This window comes from Pinus tabuliformis, chromosome 9 (assembly GCF_031772625.1).
Source record: "Pinus tabuliformis cultivar Carrire ecotype Pingquan chromosome 9, CPIR1, whole genome shotgun sequence".
Taxonomy (NCBI): domain Eukaryota; kingdom Viridiplantae; phylum Streptophyta; class Pinopsida; order Pinales; family Pinaceae; genus Pinus; species Pinus tabuliformis.
The window spans coordinates 553,728,087-553,746,429 of NC_142307.1; the positions used below are offsets into that span (position 1 = coordinate 553,728,087).

The following is an 18,343-nucleotide window of genomic DNA, read 5'->3' on the forward strand; positions in this document are numbered from 1 at the left end:
GGGTGAAAACCACCTGCTGCAATATGTCTCTATCTTCTTTCAATTAGAAACTTCTTTTTACAATGATTCTGTACTGGTGCAGTCCTTTACCAGTACGCAAGCTGCAACCTGCAGAGAGCTACAACCCTCTCTTGTTTTCCAGACTCTCTTGGAAGGGAGCTACAACCCCCTTAGCTCTTGTACTAGCTGAGCTACTAGTACGTAGGTGCTGACCTACTTCTTTTCTTCCAAGGACCACGTTTCATCAATTTTCAGACTGGATCCATGAACATTAAATAATCATCAAGTACATGTGAATCAACCAATCTCCTTTTACAATCAACTAATGAATCAACCAATCTCCTTTTACAATCAACTAATGAATCAACCAATCTCCTTTTACAATCAACTAATGAATCAACCAATAGCTTCTCAGAATGCAGTAACCAGAAAAGCAGTACCAGTAATCTAAACCCAGAATACTGCAGCAATAGACAAAAGGCAGTCAACAAATATTTCAAGAAAAGTCCGCAACTTCACCAATAGAAACCTGCGAATATCCACACGTCTGCTGTGTCTAGCCTACGTAGCTCCGCACCTGCTCTGTGTACTAGAATGCACACCTCTGCACCTGCGCCCTCTACTGGACAATGGACCTCCGCACCTGCGCCGTCTACTAGACTGTGGACCTCCGCACCTACGCCGTCTACTGGCTGCGCACCTCCACAACTGCGCCGTTTACTGAACCGCGGACCCCCACACCTGCGCCATCTACTGGACTGCGGACCTTCGCACCTGAGCCGTATCTCGCCTGTGGACCTTCGGATACAAACACTTTATCAGTCCTCAATTGTACCCCAGTCTGTCGAATTCATAGATCTGATCATGCGGCAAAGAGACCTCGACCTACCAGTAGATCCACCTTATAATTCACGGGTTTCTCCTTGAATCGGATTTAGATTCACAAATCGATCACAAAAATTTCAGGTCTTAAGATATTCAATATTCACAAGTGTCTGGGCCAAATGATCTCCTTCCCTTTTTATAGTCTAGGCCTTTCTCAAACCATGGGCCAAAACCATTGAGAAACAATACCAAGGACTCAATACTTGGGTTCAACTCTTTTGAATGCAATACCACGGACCAAAACCATAAGATCAAAAACATCGGACTAAATACCATGGATCAATCATAAACATTCCCACGTGTGCGCACTTCTCTGCATGATGTAAGTGAATTTGACGTCCGCACCTTTTGTTTCGGAGAACCTGCGGGTATGTCTGCACTTCTTATTCGGGGTACCTGCGGGTTTGCAGCTTTTGTTAGGGTCACCTGCGGGTATCTCATTTTCTATGATTTTGAGAGCCTGAACAGTGATTTTCCACTTGAGTGAGTTGCCATCAAGGACAACACTTATGCCATAGCGCCACATCTAAGTCATAATGCCAACACAAGCTCCCCTCTGTACTTGGTCTTTTGGCAAGCTCTTGGTTCTCTACCTTTCAAACCTATTTTGAGCACTTTTCTTTGCTCCTTCTAGGCTTCAACTCGTCTACACCTTTTAAGAACACAACTGTCCTCTTTGTCCAACCTTTGTTGGAATTCCTCAAGGTTCTACCACATTCTCCTTTCATTCAAAAACTTTTGCCAGCTTCTTTATACCTTAGAAATTCTTCCCACATCCTCTGTGGAATTACCTTTGTGAGCTACAACAATACCTCTGCAGTAACAAATCTCCTTCTTGCTACATATGCCTCACTAAGCTTCTCTTCTCTGAGCTCAGTGTTTTAGCATTTCTTTGGTTCTTTCCTCTAGAACCAATTGAGCACTCCTTGCTCTAGGTTGTTGCAATATTCTCACATTCTTAAGCTACTACCTTCAAGATCTTTGCATGATCTTGTTCTATCGTACTCCTGCACTTTGAATGAATTGTTCTTTGCTTCTTGCATCTGTAAATTCTGCTACACTTTATCCCTGTGTGCCTACTACTTGTCAGATTAAAATCTGATCTCGTCTTGCCTGCATACACATCTTAACACATAACTCTGTTCTAAATTTTCTCAAAGACCTTTTGCACATAATTTCCTTATTCTACTCTGATACCACTTTGATGCCAGCCTAAGCCGACAATACCCACACTATGAAAATTCAATTGCATGTCACTAATCCGAGGCCTTAATCACCTGATCCATGGTGGAAACCTTCTCAAATAAAGGTTTAAGGCCCCTTCATTAAATTTCATATGAAACCGTTTATATTTGACTAACCCCAGTCTACCCTTAATTAATCCTTTTAAGCGGAACCTTATAACTCAACCTTTCAACCTTCATAACAACTTTGGTTAATTTTATTACCCGCTCTTATCAACCTAAAGCATGGTCTAGGAATTTGGTTAAATCTGACTTAACCCAAGGTACATTTAATTCCTTTATTTCTATTATAACTCTTATAGAATAGAAATACTTATAAAACACATGTAAGCCTTACCTTTCTGCCAATACATGGTGTTTGCACATTTTTCAACGCTCACCTTTATCAGTTCAATCCTCCACCGTCGATTTCATTCCATCAGATCAACGGTTATCGTGTCTATCGCAACTTAACCCATTCATCCACCAAAACTCAAATCACTTAACTCGCATTAATAAACTTCTCGGGTCTATTAGGCCCATCGCACGTCGCAAATCACATTTGCTTAAGGCAAAGGTTCATTCACTCATGAATGATTATGATGCGAAACTACCCGGCGGTCCTCCATCGTTTGATCAAAGCACACTTGATCTAACTGTCAGCAATGATATCGCACGAAGATCATGCGTGACTATTAACCGGCCTTCCAGAGCTGATAAGGATTATAAATCCTTAATTTATAAATGTTCGGGTCTGTTCTGAGATTAACTTCTGATCATCTTATGATCCAATCCATTGGATATGTGAGGTCATCAAATCTACAGTCTGCGAGTCTTCAACTAGCACACAGATTACCAAACAACTTAATCCCCGCAGTTGATTGTGATGTAAGCGTTGACTATTAGATCAACGGATAGGGTTGAGTGCTGGACTTCAAACACGATTAAGGAAATCCAAACTCTCCTACACCCATAGTAACAATCATCGTCGATCTAACAGATTTGTCGATCTGACGATCCAGATCTATTTCCATGATTCACCTTTCGCAAGCACTTGGGTTTAATCTACGCTGTTCATTTCTTCAGTGTTCTTCTATGGGTTTGGGTTTCTTCCAGGGTTCTGGTCTTTAGTTTTTATGCATAACAACTTCCTCCTGAGCTTAACTCTGTATACTTTTATTCACTGCATCCTTAAACTTCATTTGTATTCTTTGATCAGATTCATTGATCAAACCTCGATCCTACATACTCCCCTTCTTCTCTGCGTTATGCTCAAACTTCACCTACATACATATACTATGCAAAAACTTCTAATTCACACATAATTCATAACTCCATCAATCAATACACACCACACAATTCAGAATCGAAATCTCTATATTGATAAATAATTATTTACATAAGAGTATCTCTACTCACAATCTCTAACTAGCTAACGAGCTAACTATCTAACTTAACTATGCCTTTTAGACTTACATTTATACAAAAGGATTCTACAACCAATTCCTGGTCTAGATCCTTAATAATTTCAACTAAAACCTAAGAATCCTCTCAATCCTATAAATCATGAACTAATTCCTAATTCAAGATTTACAATTAATTCCCAAAGATATCAATCCCTATAACTCCTAACTATTTCGATTCTCTCATGTTCCCCTTCATTCGAGAACATATATAATATGCCTCACAATACTTAATTAATTCCTATTTTCATTAAAATCACTCAAAAGCCTAAATAATTATATTAATTTGACACTTGGGAAACCAACCTATTTAAAATACAAAACCCCCTATGTCTACTAAAATACAATGATTTTTCTTGAACTGAATGCTCCTGCATCATTTAACAATTATATTGATTAACTAACATCACAGGATAATTTAATGGAAATGTATTTGTAGCCTAGTGAAATTGGTTGAGAGTTTTGTTTAGAAGATAGTATATCCATGAGAAAATCTTGCAATAATCAAATATGGAATAGGATCTCAGGGTACATATTTATCTATTGTGTTAGCCGTTACTACAACACACAGTAAGAAACAATCAAACTTCAATCAACATTCTTCAAAAGGTTCACTAAAATAATGCATTACAAGTCCATTTGAATCTGAAACATACGTGAACACATGTTTATTTCATGCTTATCTTATTGGTCATGTGTTAGGTAAATGAGAAAATAATATAAACAAAACTTACACATATTGAGGAATTTGACATGCTGATATGACATGGTTTAGTTTAGTTGGGAACACTGTGTAAATAATATCAATAATATAGAGTAGAAAGAGTAATATAAATAAAATTAAGATTGGATATATAAATTGAAATTGAAATTAATATTTATGGTGAAATTAATTCATTGTTTTTAGTGTACATATATTGATAAAATATTGTTGCGCTCCCTGTTAAGGGCGGTGTAGAAGGATAATCCAACGCTCCCCGTGTGTTTCATGGCATGTGCTTAAATCTAGCGATGTGTATGTTTACTAACACCTGCAGGTTTTGGTGTAACGACAATCGTGACTCCAACAAGTGGTATCAGAGCCAAAGGTCTCGAGTTCGAAACACACCTGGCTCGCGTTGGGGGGGAGATTGTTGCGCTCCCCGTTAATGGCAGTGTAGAAGGATAATCCAACGCTCCCCGTGTGTTTCATGGCATGTGCTTAAATCTAGCGATGTGTCTGTTTACTAACACCTACGGGTTTTGGTGTAACGGAAATCGTGACTCCAACAAATATTTTTATTTTTATTTATTTATTTATTTTTATTTTTATTTTTATTTATTTTATTTATTTTTTTAATTTTAATTTTAATTTTAATTAATTAATTAGTTAATTTATTTTTTATTTTTTATTTTTTATTTATATATATATATTTTTTTTTATTTTTTATTTTTATTTTTTATTTTTTATTATTTATTTATTTTCTTTATTTTTTATTTTTTATTTTATTTTATTTTTATTTTATTTATTTTTATTATTATTTTATTATTTTAATTTTAATTTTAATTTTAATTTTAATTTAATTTAATTAATTAATTTATTTCTTTTCGAATTGGACTAAATCTATTAATCGAAAATATGGTACAAGAAGATACATTCAAGAGAGACAGAAAACCGGCAACCGGAAATGATGGGAATCAACCTCGGTTCCGGAGAAGAGGTGAAACAAGCAAGAAGCTACAAAAAATGGCTGGAAGCAGGAAAAGACTGACTTCTACCCAGAATGGGTAGAAGCCTCAATACGAAGCTTTTTCCCTTTCCTTTTTTTGACTTCGACCCAACCGTCGTGTGGTGAATGAGCAATAACAACTTGAAGATTGGGGTTCTCCACAGGGGAGCCCTCCTTTTCTGAATCAGAGGAGGAGGTCAAATGGACGCGTTTCTGAGCGGTGGTTGTATCGGAGGACTGCGCCAGACCAACAGTGGAAGGGGCCACAGAGTGAGGGGCTTGATCCGTTTCCGCATCACTACCTTCATCTTCAGAGCTGGAGGAATCAGAGTCCACGACTGGAGGTGGAGAGCAAGGAGCCCATCTTTTGGGCTTGGGCTTGGAGAGGTTATCCTTATTCTTTTTTGCTGAGCGAGATGGGCAGGCGTTCTGCAAATGCCCTGATTGGTGGCAATGGTGGCAACGGAAAGCAGTGTTTTCGTAATCCAGCATCTGGGACCAGACAAAGTCGTTTATTTTGAGATTGATTTGGTCTGGAAGTCCTTTGCTCAAATCTAACTCCACACATATTCTGGCATATGAGTAGAGACCTTTGGTTTCCTGCCTGAAATCTCCCATAATGAAACTGCCCAAGGTGTTGCCTATAGCTCTATAAACACGAGTATGCCATAGGTGGGCAGGTAGGTTTGGAAGCCTGATCCATACAGGTGTCCTGGTAATGACTACAGTTGCTGGATCAAAATCTGGGAACCAAGGAGTCAAGAAGAGCCTCGCATTTCCCATGAACCAAGGACCTTCTTCTAAGGCCTTTTCATAATGCTTACTATTATCAAATAGAACAATGAATTAACCTTTTGAACAGAAACAAATATTACAATGATGAGTCCAGTTTGCATGGATCCATGCATAGAGATCCTGAGATCGCGGCCACAGTCCGTTAAATCTGCAAATGATGGCTCTTTCTGCAAATTCTTGAAGTTGGGTTGTAAGATCTTCATGGTTGAGTTCAATAGAGGGAACTTCTTCTATCTTATCGACCAAAAAGGGCTTAGGTTTGAGGGCCTCCAGGGGTTTGGGGTTCTCAGAGTGTACTGCCTCTTTGTATGAGAAGGGACACATAGAGGATGACTGTCCCGCTGCACCTCCTCTCAGATGAAGGGTTACCACCAAAGAGCTGTTCCTAGAAATGTTGTAAGAAGAGAGGGGAAGAAGGTCTTCAAGTTGTTTACCTTGAAAGAGAAGTCTCTGAAGGTTTGAAGGGATCCCGATCCGCTGTTCTAGATCTATTTTGAGATCCAGCACCAGATCTGAAGAACTGACCCATTGCTGGATGGTTCTGCCTGTAGGCTGAGAAATTTGAATCTGAAAAGAGTCAATGAAGTGCCTAGACCCAGTGCCAGGGCTTCTTGTGCTTCCGAGAGCAGATCTGCCAGGGCGATTTTCCATCGGGGGTGTCAGACCTTGTTTCATGGAAGCATCCGCCTGGGGCACATTGCGTGCCATGGTAGCCAAGAGAGCAATCGCATGCTCATTGGCAGCCACGGTGTTAGCAGTGGGAGCATTGACGACCAAACAACCGTACTCAGCTGCAGCATGTAGATCTACATTGTCGATCCCGACTCCAGCCCTTCCGACGACCTTGAGCCAGCCGCGGGAGGATTCAAAGACCTGGCGTGTGACCTTGGTGCCGCTCTTCACAATGAGCGCGTCGCCGAGTGAGATCTTGGTGCACAGCTCCTCGTGCGTGAGATCATGCGAGCAGTCCGCATTGGCCAAGGTTCGAAGCACCTTCAGTCCCGCCTCCCCGAGCTTCTCAGCCACCAGAACAGTCGGCTTCTGGCGATTGCTATTCAGCATGGCCGCTTCCAAGTTTCGAACCTTAGACCTCGTCCTAGGGTTTTCCTCTCTCCAGCTCCAGATTCCAGCCTTTTGAAGATATGTGACTCCAAAAAATATTACAGTGAAGAATAAATAACATTTTTGTATGAAACCATACGATGGAATATAAATTTGGAGAGAAAGAATCATAATTAGAAAAATGTGATTGTCTTAGGAGTAGAATTCAACCACAAGTTTTATTGGAATGAAAAAAATAACAACATTACAATAAATACATAGAGAGAGTGAAAAGTAAGATGAACAATAAGGTGATTGGGTGCTTTGTTCAGGCACTCCTTCATGTGAAGTTATTGGTTCAATTCCTCAATCCGATCTGGGTGATATATTGGACATGATGAAGATGTAGTCTTGCCAAGCTTACAAAAAAAATTAATATTCGTAAAAATGATATCATCATGTCATTAGATATGGAAGCCTAAGTCAAGGAATATTTCTAACTATGAGAAAATGTGATTTTAATTTTAATTTTTTATCATTTCTAGATCAAAAACTTATAAATAGTAAACTCTATTTGCTTAACAAACTAAGGAAATTGAGTAAATTTCAACTTATTAGATTAAACTTAGACACATACATATATATAATTGATTATCTACAAGGTACATACATTGATAAAGTACTTTGAAGAGGAATGCGTGACACCTTTGTATAGAAACCACACAATAGAGTCTGCATTCTCACAAGTGGAACCATACTTAGAAAAATGTTGTTGTATACACCAACTCTATTCACTTAGCTTCACAAATAAACAACATTGTAATGGACACATAGAGAGAGTGAAAAGGAAGACTAAAACCATTTGAAGTCATAATTCTATGAAATCCTATGAATACCTATGAATACATGTTAATCTATTAACATATGAAAATATCATTTTAAGATCTGTAAGAATAATATCATCATATCAAATAGATACAGACTTGCAAATCAAAAAACCCTTTTTCTCTAAGAAAATTTGATTTAAGTGGACATGCATTAATTTCAATGTATATTTTTTATTATTTCAAAATTAAAGCATTTAGAAATTAGCATGTACACTAAAATCCATGAATTAAAAATTGAATAGAAATAGAAATTGACATTGAATATAAATAGAAATTAAATTAGAAGTTGATATTTATATTGAAATCAATGAAATCAATGCATTGATTTCAATGTACATTTTCATCATTTTATATCATTTTTTTTAATAATACATCTAAATTAAACTTTGTATGTTCAATAAATTGAGGAAATTATGTAAATTTCAAATATTAGACATATATATAAACATAAGTTGATTATCTACAAATTATATGAGTATATACTATAAAATAATATTTTATCATTCTTGATAATGTTTTCTGTACTTTGAATCAATCAATGAAAGCGAGTAAATTCCAAATAATAAGATTCATATTAGACATATACATATACAATTTTTTTTATCAAATTGGAAAATATAATTTGACATTGGTTATTCTCAATAAACTTTTTATACTTTCAACCAATTGAGTCAAGGGAATAAATTTTAAATGGTCAAATTAATTTTAGGCATATACATAATCTTTAATCATCTACAAATTGTGTCACTATAGTAAAAACTAAAAATATAGATTGACATTGATAATTTTTTATAATACTCTTTATAATTTCAACTAATAAAAATGACTAAAATTCAAATTATCAAATCAATTATAAACATACACATATACATAATGTTGATCATCTACAAATTTTGTAAACTAATTTATATCTATCTAATCTTTGAACTTATCTATTATTAAAAAAAAATCAATTTATTCAAAGTGCGAACTTTTCTTTGCATTTTACATTCTATATGAAACGTATACATGGAAAGATTAAAATAAATCTAAATTAATATAATCGTATAATTGTAACCATAAGTCAATTGTATTTCACTAGCATTTGCACTAGATGTTGCAAAGGAAATGCCGTAAGGCATAAATTGAAGAACACAAATACAACAAAAGAATACTTTGATAAAGAATAAGAATATATTGAATGCTCAAATCAATGCCCCATTAACTGGAACCACTTAGTAGACATATCTATCAACATTAGGATTATACACAATGATCAAGAAATTTCCCATATACAAACAACACCTTCCACAACAACCTTTTGTCACATCCACATTTTAAAAAATGCCTTGGAAAGTGATTGGAATCTCCCATATTGCCTTCTTCATTATGCAGATGAATCTTCCATATTGCTATTTTCATCATGAATATTGTTAGTTCATTGTTGTAAAGTGTTAGTGTGTTAAATTCAATACTATAAGTTCGACAAGCGAGAAACATTCCTCAATTAGCATAATATGCATTTTTCTCTCAACCATGCATAAAATGAATTGTTAAAGAACAAGATATCATTTTAGTTTTGTATTCTAAGAATATACTAAAGCTTTAGGAAGCTTGATAAAAGAGTTGTATACAATAAAGGATTATTGAAGAATTTGAAAAGGATGACTAAAGAATTTGAGAAGGAACAATTGTGTACATTAAGAGATCAACTAAAGAATTAAAATTTGAACATTAGATGAAATGAGTATTTAAATTAGAACTTCTCATAAAAAATTCTTAACTTGTGAGGTAGGATATCAAATTTCAACCCTACATAGAATGACCTTGTTTAATAATAAAATACCATTTTAGTTTTCCAACCCAGGAACATATTAAGGTTCTTAGGAAGCTTATAAAACAATTATGTACTTTAAGAGATCCTTGAAGAATTTGGGAAGGACAAAAAGAGCAAGTTGTTCCACATAAATGTCAGTTACTTTATGTATAGAGTTTCCAACATGATAGGAAACATGTATGTACAGAGTTTCTCTTTTGTGGTTTCTTCAATTATTTCAAGGATTAGCTCTCAAAATAACTAAACTATTGTAACAAATTTACTTCAAAAGAATTGAATAAGAAACACAATAATTCACAAAAATACAATCATAACACACATAAACACATTGAATTGTTTATTCCATCTAGTTCAATGTGAATTTAGACATGGAGGTTTTCAACTAAAGATAAATATACTATTCCATTGAGACTTCAAGCCAACAACAACTTAACTCCACATTCTATTCTAGGAGAAAATCTTGTTGGAGAGAATCTCTCATATCCAACTAAGATTCAACAACCTCCACAATAATAGACAAGGCATATATGTGTAGATAATGAGGAATACTCATTAGGCACACCAACAACGACTATTGAAAAATAATAAACAAGCTAGCGAGCACTAGAGTCATATTTTCTAAGACAAAGAAGATTTTCATTCAATATTTCATAATTTAAGCTGCCGTTATTTTGCTTGTGACAAACATGAAGCACCGAAGCTCCTATTTTGAAGTATACGACTCATAAAGTTTGTTTCAAATATCACTTTAAGACTAGGATGCCTCTAGAATAAAAAAATATAATATTGAACAATTTGTAAGGGTCCAAAGAACAATTTGGAGATAGCTAGTGAAATTTTAGAAAATTCCAATATGGTGATGATGATAAAGATAATGAAAAAAAGAACATCCATTAACACTTATATGATCTATCCTAACTTAAAAAACAAAAATAAAAAAAACAATTGAGATTTTTTAATACATTGTTTCCTACCATAAACATCATATATTAAATGCTATAAAAGCATTTTTGGAAGTGAATATAAACATAAATATCAAATTTGTATAAGAAAATCATGCCTAAAATATACCACATTGTTTTCATAAAATTGAGTTTCAATTCTTGGTTCTATGAGACGTTCATAGGAGTGTAGGTGTTGAGTAGAATTTGAGATTCAAGTATTGATTCCCTGCTTTCCCACCTCTGCAGAAAACTCTTGTACCAATGAGCAGATAGTTTGGGATAACGCTTCAAATTATCATTGAAGTCCACATAATGAAGACCAAAATGCCAAGTGTAACTACTCAAAACTTCAAAGTCATTTAAGTCCACATAATGAAGACCAAATTGCCAAGTGTAACCACTCAAAACTTCAAAGTCATCTAGGAAAGACCATATAAAGTATCCACAGATGTCTGACCCATTTCTGCCACAATGAATAAACGTTTTATTTCTGAGAGATATTCATCATTTCACAAATTCCTGCCACAATGAATAAACGTTTTATGTTTCAGAAATGGTATACCTTATTGCTGCAAGCACATACTGAAGGACCTCTTGATGGAGATCCATCCTAAATTGGTCATTCAAAGCCTCAGAAAGGGGAATAGAAGAATTATTAGGCTCTGAAAATCCTGTCCAGACATGAAAGCTGATATTGTAAGTCCAAAACAGATAATTAGATGGTCAATGATCAAAAAGTGTAGCACCAATCTGCGTATATTTTCTTGAACCTGCATAAATCTTAAGTGTACAGAGAGCTCTCATTGAGGACCTGAAAACCTAACTTGTGGTAGAGGAATAACATAAGAAGAGTGCCCACCATTTTCATGCACAATAATAGGAGTATTATGGGAACGGTCCTCAATATATTCAAGCACTGCCTGCATGCTTTGTGGTACAACTGGCATACCCAAAAATGATCTCTGCCACAAATTTCAGCATGAGGTAAATATTTTTTTGTCAGGATATAAACATACTTAGAACATACTGTTTAAAATTTATAAAAAGTTTAGTCAAATTTTTGGATTCTATTTGTCTCTCAGTTTAGAATTATGTTTCTAAATTAAGGCATAGTTTAAATCCAAAATTTCTATCGAACTGTAAAAATCTACATACTCATATTTATAAAAAGCTCCTGCTAAAAAGAAAAAGAAAACATATGATTATAATAGGACATGTGATTCTTCAAAATCTTCTTACATCAAAGCTGATGGGAATTCCATCTCGTTCCACTGCATTCATCAAGCAGTACAGAACAACCATAAAATGTTCTTAATACCAATGTTCTTGCAATGTATCACTTTTGAATTTAAAATAACATAAAACTTCAACGGATCAAAACCATTTTCCTTTATGATTTGAAGACAGTAACGTTATTCTTCATAGATTTAAGGAGGCCAAGTTGAAAGGCTGTTAGAAGATGAGATTTATTGAGTTAAATCTATTTGTGAGAATGACTCTCGTACCTGCAGTTCCAATGGACATATCTTGAGCATAGTCTCTTGACATAAGTTCACCTTTTCTTGGAACATCAAAACAATACCTGGTAACATAGTGATTGACACCAATGAAGTCCAATGACCCTTGTAACTTTTGAGCCTGTTCCTTTGTAAATGAAGGTAATCGAGAACCCACTATATTCCTCATGCTCCCTGGATAGTCTCCAGAAACAAATGGGTCTAAAAGCCTGGATTTTGGAAAAAGAAATTAATTCAGGGTGGTTGTCTGCCCTCAACCAAACAAAAGTACACCTATTTGCATCCACTTCAACAATATAGCTATTAATTATTTGAATCACTACGAAAACCCCAACTGAAAAAGAGGAGAAATAACAATTGGTGAGACTGCTCTATGGTACTCAAGGTTCTGGAAACATAAGTTAACTTGAAAATTCATTGTTAAAGAAATCACTCACCAGCCCACCATAAAATCATTTGCTCTTTGAGTAGCAGCCACATCTGTGGATTTATTGGTAAGAGGTATCATCCAATGTACTAAAATTACTACGAAAACCCCAACTGAAAAAGAGGAGAAATAACAATTGGTGAGACTGCTCTATGGTACTCAAGGTTCTGGAAACATAAGTTAACTTGAAAATTCATTGTTAAAGAAATCACTCACCATCCCACCATAAAATCATTTGCTCTTTGAGTAGCAGCCACATCTGTGGATTTATTGGTGAGAGGTATCATCCAATGTACTAAAATTACTAATCCAATCCAGCCCTTTTGCTTTTCCTGCATTCATCGAGAAATTTATAAAATCTCATAGAATGAATGGAGATGAACATAGATCAGAGAGGAAAAGAACCCGATAGGTTTTCCTGTACAGCTCCACAGCAACTATATCTGATAGCAAAACATGGTGACCAACAATATATGGCTCAACAGTTGAGTTTCCAGCAGTACATTTTCCAAATGGTTGGGAACATCGTTGAGGTGGGAAAACACCGTCATCATATCCTGCAGTGCCAAAAACATTGGGCTCATTGAAAGTGGACCAATATTTCACTCGATCACCAAACTCTTTGAAACACACATCTGCATAACCTTTAAAATCCTCCCTGCATAAGATCGAAGTAGATTAGAAAACTCTGCTTCTCTAACCATAAGATTATTAATGCACCAATAAATTGATCCTTTGACTTGTGTGTCAACCCACATGGGAAGAAAAAAAAGAACAGGAGATGACATAAGATGTTTACACAATCTGTGGATTTAAGAAACCTCCATAGGAATCTTACAGAGCTTGGGGCAGATCAAAGTGGTACAATGTCACATGTGGTTGAATGCCTGAGACGTGCATTGTGAAACGATTAACAGTTTTGAGGATGATAGTCACAGGAATAAAAACAAAGTAGACAGACAAGTTTGTCAATAAATACTACCATGGGACAAAAGCTCATTTATGAGGTTATTATAGTACTCAACACCTTTTGGGTTGATGGGTCCTTCGCCATCTGCATCAATATATGTGAAATAGTTATTTCCTACCATTTTCCATTGAGTGTTTACTAAATTCTCAGGATTAAACATGTGGTCAGAGCTCAAACAGAAATATACCAGGAATAAGCCTGGGCCATGAGATTGAAAATCTAAAGGCATCTACTCCCATTGCAGACATTAGATCAATATCCTCCTTCAAAACCCACATGAAATTTTGCATCAAGTTGATACCCAAATCATCTAGGAGTTTAACTATTGATACATTAGTATGAAAACAACAATAATGGGGTTGGACATGCACATAAAGCTTGAGGATGGCTTACAAGTAGCCACTGCATATAGGTTGTCCTAGTGACATTTATTGTTCTTAGATTTGCAGATAATAATACCTTGTAACGATGGTATTGATCAACAGCTACATCTCCCTTACCTCAATCCACAGTAATCCCTGACAATACAGTTAAAACAAACAACAACTCACTTCCAGCCTTGGCCTTGAAAGTCCCAAAGTAAAGTAAGGAATTGGGTAGAATGCAAATGAAGGGATGAATGAAGATATGTGATGAAACATACCTTCCCTGTGAGTGAAAGTGTCAAAGATGCTTGGCTTCCGGCCATCTTCTGCTGCAGCTCCTTCATACTGCAGAAAACCAATTGTTATTTTGCAAAGAAACACGCTGGACAGTATTCCATATGGGCACAAACTGGAATTGACTAACAGAGACCAATTAACATTTCACATTTGTAGCTTTGCTAACTGTTTATGTTCTATAAATACTGATAAAATGATAACCTTACAGAAAAAGAAGACATCACTTTGTAGGGTGTGTTATTTGTATTTACACAATTGATTTTTTTATTCAATCAGCTATGCTATTCTCTGTGCTTTTGCTGGGTTCCTTCATCACCGCCATCATTGGGAAATTCATTTCCCTCTTGAAGTATGAAACGAGTAGCAATTCCCAATTGATCTCACACTACCACCACAAAGAAGCTAGCAATCCTCATATACAAATCGAACCAACCATCCTATCAAGCAATCCATGTAGTTCTCAATCTATAGCTTTGATAACCCAAAACTCAAATCTTTTATATCTAATATACACAGAAATTTTCACATTAATATGTCTGGATCTCATTCTAAGATCTTTACAGATCTGATACAGAGGTAAACCAGATTTTTCATACCATGACAAGCAATATTAGCAAGTCTTGGAGACTTTCTTATGTAATGTCTCCTCCTTATTTGATATTGTTGCTTTAGTATGGTTTGATATAGAAACTTAATTGCAGATATGGGTCTCCTGATCTCTTGCAAACATTCTGATCTGATGATTGTTATAGCTATGCATCCCATGAATACTATGGAGATTTTAACTGCAAACCTTCTGATTGAATATAGGAATATTATCATACAAGTTTATGCTCTTATGCAGAAATTGGAAGTATAAGCCTTCTCATCTTTAGGAAGGCTTTTGTATGAACAACTTGTCTACTCCTCTATAAACAATAATATACCATAGTGAAATGCTACAATGGTCTGATGAATAAAGGCCTGAAGCCATAGACAGTTTCTTTGCACCTGATACACTGATTGTATATACCTATTGCTATACACAGAATATAGTAAGCTGCTACCGTTCGTTCCATGCACAAATTATGACAATTTTCATGTATACCATAGAAACTATTATACAGATCAGTTGTAGAAAGAACAATCTATTTTGAGTGAGTATCCAGAAAATTTTGACGTATACCAATCTTAGTCCTGTTGAAAAGAATTCAAAATCTCTGTGATGAGCAGTTGCTTAGGTGGTCCAATGCATGTTCTGAATGTAGGGAAGTCTGAAATTCTGTTGACTGTCATTCAATGCGCTTAGGAACTTCTGCTTTTGGAAAGTTTGATTGCGCTGCATTGACTTAAGCAAGGCTGAAACATTATTGTTGACGTTGTAGCTGTAGTTGTTCAAATTGCTTCATATGTTCTCATAACAGTGAGGTCAAATAGTCTTCACATAATCTCTGTAGCATTAGGACTGACATGGTTTGATCAATAGATAAATACCTCTAAAGGCATCCCTGCCAAATTCAAGGGCACAGTCTGCCAAGCATTTTCTGCTGCTCTCTCGTCCTTGCACTGTTGTCAATGCTTCTGGAATAGAAGAAATAATTCAAAATTCATCCTCAAATTTTGAAAAAACCATTATTAATCAAATGCACCTAAAAGACCATAACAAAATACCATTATTAATCAAATGCTCCTAAGAGACCATAACAAAATCCATGTAGCTAATGGTTGAATTTACTTTTGCACCATTTCGAACAGTGATATTGGCAGGCCCTGTTTCTCTCGATTGCTATGCAATGAGGGATCTAACTTTGCTGCCACCTAACCATGGATGTAGAGAATCTAATCAAGATAAATGCTCAGATTCTTCACCCACCACTGACAAATCTACCACCGAATTTTCCAGACTGAGGAATAATTGAAATTCTCGGCTTAAAGAAAGGCAAATGCTGCATGGTTAACCTCTTTCTCAATGATCACTGGCGCTCCATATTCGTAAGCCGCCTGCTATCAGATAAAAAAGAAAAACACTGAACATAAATTTACAGGAATGGAGGATGTATTTCACTTCACATCGTTGCATGAAATTTTTAAAATCAAATCAATTCCCCATTTATTGAGCCAATATTATTTGTAACCAATAATCAGAGGGATAGACACAAAGAATTTTCAAATAAATATACTCTGCGTTACCTGTGTCGCCTCATCATTCAATTGCTGGAACCCTGCACTCACCGTACATTCCTTCAACCTGTTTAAACCCTCTTCCATATATATATATATATATATATATATATATATATATATATATATATCTATATATATATATATATATATATATATATATATATATATATATATACACGAAAGCTAATATGGATCTACGATTCTATATTATTTTAACTTGCAGAGTTGTAACCTGTAGAATTGAGATAAAAACGAACGTCAACAATTCATATAGAGGAACCAACCTGGAGCTGAGGGGTTTGCCATGGGAGAATTAGCACTACCAATTTTGTTGATCCTTTGTTAATATGGAATCAATAGAATTTTCATTAGAGTAGACTACTTTGATCCAAAACACCCAAAAGAACATAATAAACTCTGAACACGTCAAATATAAATGAGGAGCTCAATTCCTAAGAAGAATAATGATACGTTGTACTATGACTCCTCAGATACTAGGAGAATAACTCCTGATACCCAAAAGATTGCAATATCAAATGATCATAGACAATTGTGCATGTCAATGATCATAATAATATCATATATTTACACCAAATATATACTAATTCTCAGCCATTACTAGTGTAGTTCCAGTTCCAGGACTCCTTAAATTCACTGGAGGGCCATAACAATTACCTCCCTTCTAGGAATGCTTCATTCCGAAAGCATAAGATCCAAATTACTCAAAAATTTCTACCAAATTTTATCATAATCTTATCAAAATTCCCCTTATTTTCTACTCTAAATTTCCAACCTAGGTTTTAAAGACTACCCAATTTTGGATTATAAAAAAGAATGCAGTTACAAACCCTACCTTCTGCAGTGTTACGGGGACAGACGAGTAAGCAGCGAAAAGGAGATGGATAAAAAGCAGAGGCCTGAAACATGCCACAGTCACAGCACAGCGCAGTATTGAACAGAGGATGTAAATCGTAAACACTTGCTGCCAACATCACCGTGTAAGAAGATTGTATATTTCTTTGCTACCAAATTCTATAATTCATTCCTTTCTCGATTAATATAGTCTTCAATTTTTTTTATCCGGACAGGGCTTCTCCATTATAATCCCGTGCTTAATCTTTGAACTTATCTATTACTAGCATTTGCATCTTATGTTGCAAAGGAAACGTCGTAAGGCATAGAGTGGGGAAGAATAGGGACATGTGAATGGACATTGTTGAAAGCAAGGGTGGATGATAATGAGTTACAATTGCAATAGTTAGTTATGTGTATTCTGAAAATGGATATTTTGTAAATAATAATAGTTTGTGGAAGAATAGCGACATGTGAATGGACATTGTTGAAAGAAAGGGTGGATGATAATGAGTTACAGTTGAAAGTATTAGTTATGTGTATTTTGAATATGGATATTTTGTAAATAATAGCAGTGTGTAGAAAAATAGAAACATGTGAATGGACATTGTTGAAAGCTAGGGTGGATCATAATGAGTTATACTTGAAATAATTAGTTATGTCTATTTGAATATGGCCATTTTGTAAATAATAGTAATGTCATGTAGAGGTTATCCATTATCCATGTAGTTGTTTTTGTTTATGTGAACATGTTTTTGTTCATTATTTTAAAGTAAAGCTACAAAATAGATATATCAATAAAGCTACTCAGCAGCTTAGCAACTTTTTTAGCACGAAAAACAAGCTATATGGTTGTATTATATTCATCCAGCAGATATGTACAACAATGTTGATATGGAAACCCTCTGATATGAAAAATGTAATGTTGTTCAAACCACATGGAGAGAAAGGATATATGTAGCCCTATCAGATCTGTTACATAAAGGTAT

General features: G+C 35.3%; 1 pseudogene; it reads right to left on the minus strand.

Annotated features, from left to right (window-relative positions):
- Positions 1–10,928: 10,928 nt before the first annotated feature.
- Positions 10,929–17,494, minus strand: LOC149149706 (coniferin beta-glucosidase-like; annotated as a pseudogene).
- Positions 17,495–18,343: the final 849 nt, after the last annotated feature.